The sequence below is a fragment of the Strigops habroptila genome, chromosome 2, assembly GCF_004027225.2.
Source record: "Strigops habroptila isolate Jane chromosome 2, bStrHab1.2.pri, whole genome shotgun sequence".
NCBI classification, from domain to species: Eukaryota; Metazoa; Chordata; class Aves; order Psittaciformes; family Psittacidae; genus Strigops; species Strigops habroptila.
This window is the reverse complement of record NC_044278.2, coordinates 112,566,033-112,576,373: the sequence shown is the minus strand read 5'-3', so window position 1 is coordinate 112,576,373 and position 10,341 is coordinate 112,566,033.

Genomic DNA, 10,341 nt, shown 5'->3' with positions numbered 1-10,341 from the left:
CTGGCGGAACGCGGGGCGCCCTCTGCCGCCCGCTGAGGGACCCGCTGCCCCCGGGCCTCGCCACGGCTCCCGCCAGCCGCGGCTGCGCTGCCGCTGCCGCTGCCTCTTGTGGCGGAGCGCGGCGGGGCGGGAAGCGCAGGGATGAGCCGCCGCCGCTCCTCGCCCGCCTGAAGGGAGCCGCCGGTGGGTGGGAGGGGGGTGAGTCACCGCCGGGCCCCGCCGGCTGTGCGGGACGGGCGCGCAGCAGCGGTCAGTGGGGAGCGTTGGCAGCCCGAGAGCGGATCTCATGCGGAAACGCGTTGCTCCGAGTCGTGCCGTGTTGACTTGATTGGTGAGTGCCCAAATAGAATCATAGAGTGGTTTGGGCTGAAGGGATCTTAAAGCTCATCCAGTTCCAACCCCCTAGCCATGGGCAGGGACACCTTCCACCAGAGCAGGTTGCTCCAAGCCCCTGTGTCCAACCTGGCCTTGAACACTGCTGGGGATGGGGCAGCCACAGCTTCTCTGGTCACCCTGTGCCAGCGCTTCAGGGAAGAACTTCTTCCTAATACCTAATCTTAAATCTCTCCTCTTTCAGTTTAAAGCCATTCCCCCTTGTCCTATCCCTACACGCCCTTGTAAAAAGCTCCTCCCCAGCTTTCTTGGAGCCCCCTTTAGGTGAAATCACAACAGCAGTTGCTTTCTTGTGTGTCAGTAGGATGGAAGCGCTTGTTGAGTTGGTCAAACTCTGCTATAATGGGCCTGAAACAAAAATGGATAGTAGTGTCTACTTCCTCCAGGAGCAGGGGCTGGCTGGGGACAGTTGGAGGGCTGAATTCACTGAGGAACCCCATTGCACCCTGCCCGAACTGCTGTTATCTCTGTACCAGCAGGACCCCAAAACACCTGTAGCTGCTTCCCGGTTTCCATGGCTTAGGCTGGCTCCAGCACAGAGATGCTCTTCTTTCGTATTGAGAAGAGACCTCTCACTGTGTTCCTAAACAGACAATAGCTGTTTAGGTAGGAAACACCTCAGACATCTGTTTGCATTTTCTTCTTTTCAGGATTGCATGTTTTGCAAATAAAAGGCATTACCTGGGCTGTGTGGTTGCAGAGCGCCTGACGTGGAGGTTTTCACTGAAAAGGTCAGTTAGGAGGAATCTCACCCTTCCTCCAGGTTAATAACAGCTACAAAACTCACCCCAAGCTTAATGGTGTCATCCTTTTCCTCACGCCTTTCTTAAAGTGTTTCCTGTAAGAGCGTTCGTGTCAGGCACCTTAGTGTAACCTTAATGTGCCTTCTAATTGAGTGATATTAGACTGTCGTGTTGTTACCTCCTATTGCTCTGCTTTCTGCTGAAAGTATCCATTTCTTACAGCGCCAGGCAGATTTTTAATCTCGAGGTGCACTGCCAATTTGAGGTTAGAATCTGACTTTGAAGTCGTAAGGAAGTGCTGTTGCTGATGTTCAAATAACGCTGAACCGCTTTAGGGCTAAAGCAGAGAAGAAATAAAACTGTGTTTTTCTAAAACATCTCTCGCGCTGTGGTTATCTCAAAGGGCTTTATGAAGCAATGTCAAGTAAAGGAGCACCTCTAAGTACAGCAGCCGTTCTGTGCACAAATGCACCTTTGAAGACAGACATTTTTGGGATTAGAGCTATCTATACTCATTTAGTGTCTATATAGTAGGGCTGTTACATATGTTTAATGATCGCCTGCAAGGCCATGAGAAATGTCCAATAATGCTCACTGCTTAAAGCCATTAAGGTAAGATAAAGTATGTGTGTATATTAAATTCCTCCTTGGGCTGACTCAAGGCATGAAAACGCAGCCCAGTAGACGTAAGGTTAAAGTGAATGTGTGACTCTTCGCTATATATTCCAGTAAAGCTGCTACACTTATAAAGTACATAAATTTTTTGTTATTAAGTTATGTATTTATGCTGAAGTGCTCTAACAAAAAACTATACCTAAACTTATATTTGAGCAATAGATCATCTCACATGGGCTGGCACACAGTTAATTGCTGCTGTATTCACTCCAGCTTCGGCAATGCTCTCGCAACAGGACATTGCCATTTAGGAAACACAGCTTCATTTCTAAGCTTTAAGCAGAAGGCAATGTGTGCACCATATAGGATTTTCCAATCTGCATCTGTCCAGAGGAGATATGATTAAGTGCATTTTTGTTTAGCTATTGATTTCTTCACCTGGCTTCCTCAAATGTCAGATATATGTAGGAGTTTTGTCCAAGAAAAATAGGGCTGTTTGGAGTATTGATTGCAGCAGTGGAGTCTGCAGTACAGCTCAGTAAAAAGGTTTGGTTCACATTTTAAGACATTGCACTGTTCTGTAATAATCCTGCACATCCTTTGGATGTAGATGTAAAAATCTGCTGCCAGGATTATATTACAATCATTATTATTTTATTTGTAATCTAGAAAAAAGTCTTTTTAGGTTGAGCTATCAGTGTGCAGTAATCTCCCCCTAAACCTGCTGAGAATTTATAGGGTATTTTACGTAGTACTGTAAAAGGATGGGAAATGCTATTACTGAATTGAATATTTTTTCCTTTTGTTATATCCTACTTTTGTGATGGTAGCAGCTTAGTCTTTTAATGAATACAGATGTTTTTACGTGTGTGTGTATGGAGAGAAAGAGAAAACATCACACAAGCAGTAATTGAAGTGCAGTAACTGTGGTAGGAGTTACAAGTTCAAATACAAAATGTAATCGTATGGGTGCAAATACATATATGCTACAAGGGCCTTTCCCTGGAGAATTTTTTCCTTCCCCAAGAACCTACAGTGGCAAAACCTGCCAGACAGTATCATTCCCAACTGTCAAAATATTTCCTGATAGTAAGAAACAAATGTTGCTTGCCAAAGCTCTTTGGATTTCTGATTTTTCACAGACTCCAGCAGTTCTGGACCTCTTTTTCTCTAAAGGGTGCTGGAGCCACAGCACTTGTACAGCAAATACTTCCCGCCTCTGTGCAGTTCCACCTCTGGGGTTTGCTGTGTCTACACCACTCAAGAACTCCTGTGCTTTTGATTTCTTTTTGGTTCCACACTTTCAGATTTACTCTGGGCTCTTGTTTTTCTTATTCTCTCTTCATGTCATACCCCTGTGGGATCTCCCCTGAATCGCATCATTACAGTCATCTTTTCTCTCATGTTAAATGGAGAGATTTAACATGGAAATCTCCCATATAGTTACCTAAAATACTGAAGCTAGGTAACCTTCCTCTGTCAAGTTTTGGATGGGAGAGAATGTGCCATGGAAGTGTCTATTTATCTTTTACCGACTATAAAAAGTACATAAAAAGTAAATCAGAGTTAGACGTTTAAAGTGGGGTGAGATGAACTCGTCTTATGAGACTTCTCTGTTGCCAGTGAAGTCAAAGACAAACTCTGAGTAATTTCAGTACTGAAAGATAAGGCCCAGAATTTTTTTGTCCTGGTAACAATAGTACCTGAGGTGATGGATAACGATGCCTTCTTTTCTAGCTCAGCAGCTACCTCAGAACACAAGTGAACATTAGTTATTACTGTCTGAAAGTAGTTTGGTAGCCTCTGAAAAATGTGACTCAATCTTTATTCTCAGAGATGACTTCATGATAGATGTCACTCACTGAACTGTCCCAGAGACTATAGTTCTCTTTGTCTTCTGGAGAGGAGATCTTCAGAGCTCAATCTAACTGTGGTAGAACAAGTGCATGAAAGAGATGCTTTCCGGAGTGAGTCAGCTGTGAAGTGGAAGTACCTGTGTGGGAAAGAACATTTCAGGAACAGACTTTTCAGGCTCCCAGGTTAAAGCTCAACATATTTACACAAAGAATGAGATTAAAAACATGCAAGCAAATAAATTGGTGGAGTAATATACATCTGATCTGATTTGAAATGTGTCAATACTGGCAATGTCTCTATTGAGACAGGATGCTTTCCTTAAAAAATTCATACAAGAATTGAGCCCGGAAATTGTGATGACCTCTATATATATAGAAGGTCAGAGTAAATGATGATAGTGCTTTCTTCTGACTTTACAAACAATAAGTATCTCAAACAGAAAGCCAGTCCCTATTGTCAAGGTAACAGAAGTGTTTTGCACTGTCACCATCCTGCAGAACAATTTTTTCCTGAACTCTGGGTAGCAGTTTCACAGTCACAACGGTTCGGTCAGTGTAGAGCCTAAAATAACTTTTAGAAGAAAATGTGAATTGTGATAGAAAACAAAGGACTGGATTCATCTGCTGGTATTGTCAGGGAAATTACATTGATTTACAAAAGGAGACATTCTGATCTATGAACATTTGAAGCTAAGACTAAAACACACCAAGATGCTATCCTTTTTCCCTAGAGCTCCAGGTAACAGCAGGACTCTTGGACTTGAGAATTCCTCTTTCAGCAGGACACGATGTGTGATATTCTGAAAGATATTATAGAAATATGCTGTCACCAGAACTTCAGCTGATCTTGTCTGAAAAGCATAAAAATGTTATTCAAAACTTCTGACAGATATTTTACATTTGGTGTGTTGGCTACACTACAATAACTGCTACATTTTTCAGGCTAATTCTGTAGTGCACGTTTAGTCTTTCTGTGTTTCATTTGCTGTCACAAGTGATCAAATAACAGATAAAAAATTTACTTGATAATAATTGAATATGTCATCTGCTTTCAAAGGCTCACAGTTCCAAAGCTGAGAGAGAATGAAAGAAGATAAATGTATAGTGTTACATTATTCTTTATCTTTCAGGTAGCTAAATATTGTGACTAAAAGTCAGATTAGGCAGTTACATCTGTACCATGTTTTACAGAAGTGGTAAGATAAGTCATGGACATTGACAAAGGTTTCTTCAATACCGACTATTGATATAAATGCTTTAGTACATCTGCTTTTAACTTTTTGTGCTGTCTCCTCTTTTGGCAGTGAGCTATATGAGATTTACAGAAGCCACACCTGCAGCTCTCTAAATCACAACTGTTCTGAAAGTTGATGTCTATGTATAACATTTTCACATTCAATCATCATAAATATATTAATAGTTACGTGACTTACAGTGATTCCCTGAAGATGTACGCTTGAGAAAAGACTTTCTTTGCTTCAAGATGTCTTTCTCTCTGAAGAACCTGTCATACCAGCCAGGCTTTCAAAATCTCACTATAAACACCATGCTGTAGTGCTGAGCAACTTCCTGCAAGTTACTAAATGCTTTCAAGTCCTATTGATCTTTTAGGAATTGAAGGAAGTGGACTACTTACAGGAAGAGCTGAGACTTTTAAAGAATCAAATGCAAATTAATTCCATTAGCTTACACATTTGTAGTTACTTTTAGGTATAGTTTGACATATTCTATTTTTTATTCTTGACATAAAAATATACTTAACTGGCAAACACTTACTGTCACTTCCTTTAAGATTCTCACACCAGCCATCAACTTCTGTTGCTGTTGATGCTATCTTCAGTGTTAGAGGACAAAATGTTTTGGAGAAACTTTAAGTGCAAAAAGCTTTTAGTTCTCAAAGTTCATGTGCAGTTCCATGACTTTCAGCAGATAATTTGCCTCCCTTAGGAGTATAAAGATACTAATGCTGTGAGCTCTTTTATAATTTTCCTAAACCATAACAGCCAGATATCCAAATGGCTGATTCAGTTACGGACTTTTCTCTAAACAATCAGCCTAATTCCATACCAGAGCTGTTGACTGCTCAATGATCTGTTGAAAGAGTCAGTAGCATTTGGCACATAGATATTGTTTACAGCATGTTCTTTATTCTTTCTGGCACATAACAGTGCCTTCTGCTTCCTCCTGCTTCCCTGATGATCACCTTATTGTGACTGGGGAAGCAAAATAAAGCGTCAGTATCCCCAGATAACATTAGAAAATCACACAGCAGTATTAGCCCACTTTGTGCTTTGCATGTTTAGCAGGGAGATGGGTCCTGTGCGTTTTTGACATAGATGTCACTATAATCAAACGTGATGGGTCTTCACGTTTGATGACACTGCAAAATCCAAAAGCTTTAAGTCAGAGTGGGATAGCTTCAACCTTGAAATATAGTGCAGTCTGTGAGAATAATTAAACAGTGGGTGCCTTAACAAGGCAGTGGTACATCAGTATAACTTAGGGGGTTTTAAAGTAGGAGTTAATATCTTTTAGACAAAATACACATTAATCATATGGAAGAAACTTGCAGCCTGTGCTGAGGTTATGGGCCGGAGACATTGCAGTTCCTTTTGGTCTCAGGAACTATGAATCTGTGAAGGATTTCCTTTCTTCATGGGTCATGGTGTAGTAAGCAGAATTGTGTCCATAGTCCTTGCTTTGCTCATAGTACTTGCAGCTCTGTATTAGGCTAATGTCTGTAATTAAACCTCATCTCTCAGAACTTCAGATGATTTCCTGAAGTGATTAGGAAGTTTTCTCTTCCTTGCCTCCTCACTTGCCTGGGCAGAACTGGACAGATGTACGTTTATTTATCTTTTCCTGGGCCAAAACCATCAAATGTGAGGTGCTGGATTGTGTGAACTGGTGGCTAGAGAAGGTGGAGATTTCAGGCTGGCAAGCTGGGATGTCTCGTTCACAAGCCAGCTTTGGGCCTGGGAAGAGAGATCAGTCAGGCTTGGGCTGTATGGTGGACATAATTGTTTATGTCAGAAGGGAGGTGTCAGGGGATTACACTCATGGGTGGAGGAGTGGGGTAGATTCTGGCTGTATGTCGGCTGAATCCAGTAATATCACTAATGATGTCACTAGAAGACATTTCCATATATAGTGTGATAAAAGGAGAAAGTCTGGTTCCTGTTTACCTGCTACTGAAAAGAGCTTTGTAACTTGACCGTAAAGACCTTCCCAGCTACCATACTTCTCAAAAGCTTGGCCAGAGCCTGAGGGTTATATGGTCATACAAATTGAACTAGGCAGTAAAGACCTGTCCCTCATAAAACTGTGCAAGTTTACTTCCGGCCTAAACCCCTTTTGATATATTAATACCAGACTTTAAGATTTTAGGACAAGTGTGAGGAACTCTGTCTCGTATCAGCAGTTCTTTCTGGGCTCAATTCCAAAGTCTTTCTCCATGTTGTATCTGTGGATATAATATCTGATATTATATCTCTGGATGTTCTTATCAGTTCAGTCCTGTAGATCCCAGAGGCCAAGTCCATAACCTTTCTTTTCTTTCGCCTAAGGCTTTAGATTTATAATGCAAAGATATATATTGCACTTCTTTTGCAGTGTTATGAGAAGTGAAGGGGGGAGATACTCTTATCCCCTGCTCCTTCAGTAATAACTTGCATGAGTAGGTGCTACTCGGCACATGAGCAGGGACTAGAGGAGCAACCTCATAATATTGAGGTGGGCATGAAATTCTGTTTCAAAACTGGGCCCACATGGAAGCTCACAGTTGGAGGTGGTGGGTATTTGAAACAGTACATTCCTGACGGCTTCAGATTTGGAGTTCTGGTTTTGGATCTTTTTCCAGTAGAGATAAGCATGATTATGCACCCTAGCAATTCCAATAATCTCTAGTTACATTTGGATTCACTACTATGTATGTTTCCTCTCACATAAAATATTAGGGATTAGTTCTCTTTGCTTCCATCTATGTAGTTGCAGGGTTTTTTTCTATCAAATTCAATAACAAGAAAAAATCCAATGCGTTTAATACTCACAGAAAACCAGTCATGCAAAGCATTCATTTATGAAAGAGAGATGGTTACACTGAGTCAATACTAATACAATTACCTACTTGAACAAGCTCAGCTACTCTATGCGTTACCTAATTCTGGCTCTTGAGATTCTTCTCTTTTTTTTTGCTGTAAGGTTTTCTTTCTGTATTCTCTTAGTCTTGTGTTTTCAAGAGCCACCACAAGCTGGAAATGTAGAAGTACACACTGTTGTCATGGAAAACCTGGCTTACCTATGCAGATATATAACCATCACTGTAAACAAAAACTAGATGCAAGATCCGCAAACTGTATTTACAGCTCTGAGACACAGTAGTCTATTGGGTAGGGTTGGCTGGGAAATATTTTTTTTGGTCTGGGGAAAGCTTGAAATAAGCTTTTCTCATTCCTAATGGATCATAAGTTTTCCTTATTCCAAGTGGGACAAATTCTGCTTCTCCTTTTGAGGGGCAGGGAGGTGAATGGAATGGGAAGTGTCTCTGATAAATTGTTAAATAAAAATGACTGAATTTTACATGAGTACCTTATCTGTTCCAAATATTTTGTTTCAGGTTAGATTTCTTTTATATGAGCTTTGTCACTAAATGGTGAACAGTATTGAAGTTAAACATTTCTCATTTGAAGAATACTGAAAGAGGAAGATTTTCACTATTTCTTAATAAAAATTGATAGCTTTGCATAAACCCCCACCTCTATAGAAATGGTGCTTTCCAAAGAAAATTATTTAGATTAAAAAGTGTGACTGGTCTAGATTATCACTGACTCTTAAAAGTGAAGACTGGTGGTTTGGAGTGAGTAACTTCTGTGACCCGCCTAAATCAAGGAGAATCTTCTACTTTCTGAAGATTGAATCAAACATTTTTGCTAAGTGTTATGTGTCAGATCATTAAAAAAAAAAACCCCAAAACAACAACTGGAAATAGGCTTCACTTCATCGTAGAGACCTACTGAAGCTTGCCATATCCTGACATTGTTGCCCAGCAATGTAATGGGAACTGATTTAAATGATCGAACCACCTTCTGTGCATCCAAGGAGCATGTAGCTGCCTGGGTCTTCTCTAGTTGTAGTTAGAGGAAGTTACGCCACTGCACTACAGCTGTGTGGTTGCATATGATTTGATCCTATAAAACTGTGGATTACCCTGGAGTGTTGCACTGGTCACAGTTGGAAGTCACTTCAGAAGGCACCAGAATCCAGTTGTGATTGACACTGAAGAAGTGGGTGGTAAAGATACTCCTTTACCACAGTAGTTCACCTCTGAGTAGTGTTATGACCAAATTTAAGTCTGTGTCATTGTGCATTGCCTGCCTAGCATTCATCTGGAATTTTCAATCACATATTTAGCAAATTAAGACTCTGGAGAACAGTCAAGAACCCCCATCCCCTCTCCAGGTGCCTACCTTAAGGTACAAGCCATGCTCTCTCAGGACCCTGTGGTAATTAATTATTCTACGCAGGGTGGAACAACGTCAGCAAAGGTGGTCAAGAGAGACATTCAGAGTGCTCTGTAACTTGGGCATTATGGCACTTTCACCAGAAAACAAGCTCAAACCCTTAAGGCAAAAGAAGCAACTGGGTCACTTGTGTCCTGGGCTGCATTCAAACTCAGATCCTTATCAGTGAGCTGTTAGATAAAACACTTATCAGGAGCATCCAGCAGGCCCAGCAGAGCTTAGCCTTGAACATAAGCTAAGCAGCCTCCTAGCATTACACTAGGCACCGGACCACTGCTGATATTAATATGCTTTCCTTTGGTGTTAGTCATTATTTAGAAGTAATCACTGCAGTATCTTTTCTTTCCACACAGAAGGAATGAGGGTGAAGCATCCTTAACACATGCTGTGCTGAGAGGGGAATGCGAAGCAGTAGCTCTTTAGGCAAGCATACTGCTGGAAGTCTACATCGGCTCAATCACTCTGCAGCTCACAACTGTGAAATGGCCTGTTTTGTTGAGCTTGTCAGCAATGTGCATCCTTCAGTTGACAACACAGAAAGCTGTGGTTGGCTCACGCACAGCAATTTCCAGTTGACGAATTGGTTCAATGGATACATTCACTTGGGGAAATAAAGTAGGAATATACTCAGTTTGAGCAAGGCTACACTGCATGAATATCTCCCTCATCCAAAAGAGAGATGATGACTCCATACAAGATGAGGCATGATTAGCAGATGAGAAAAGAAAGAGAAACAATATATATTTTGGAGAGAATTGTTTCACTCATTTTTCCTTTATCTTTTTGAAGGAGATTTTATTTCCCTTATTGGTCATATACCCCATTTGAAGCCAATGGGAATCTGTACTTCCACCCTGTCCTACATACACTGCACAGGTACGGGTGCAGCTTCGCAGTCATGCTTGGACTGCATTTCTTCTCCCAAGGAGAGGGATCATTGCTTTGTAAATGTAGAATTAAAGGCTCAGGAATTAATGACTCTCTTTGATAGTCAAGGAATTGCAGCTGGCCACAGTAAGGATATAGGGTACTGAGGGCAAATGAACTCTCTAAAAGAGATTCAAAAGATCAGGAGTTATGGATCAGATACCCAGCAGTAAGCTTCGCTCCATTGCATGGATTCTGGTGCCTTCCGGAGCAAAGCGGGTTGTTTTTGAAGTTGGCTGATATAGCATTAATAAGAGCAATTCATGGTTCAGCACTGCTCTCCTAGGC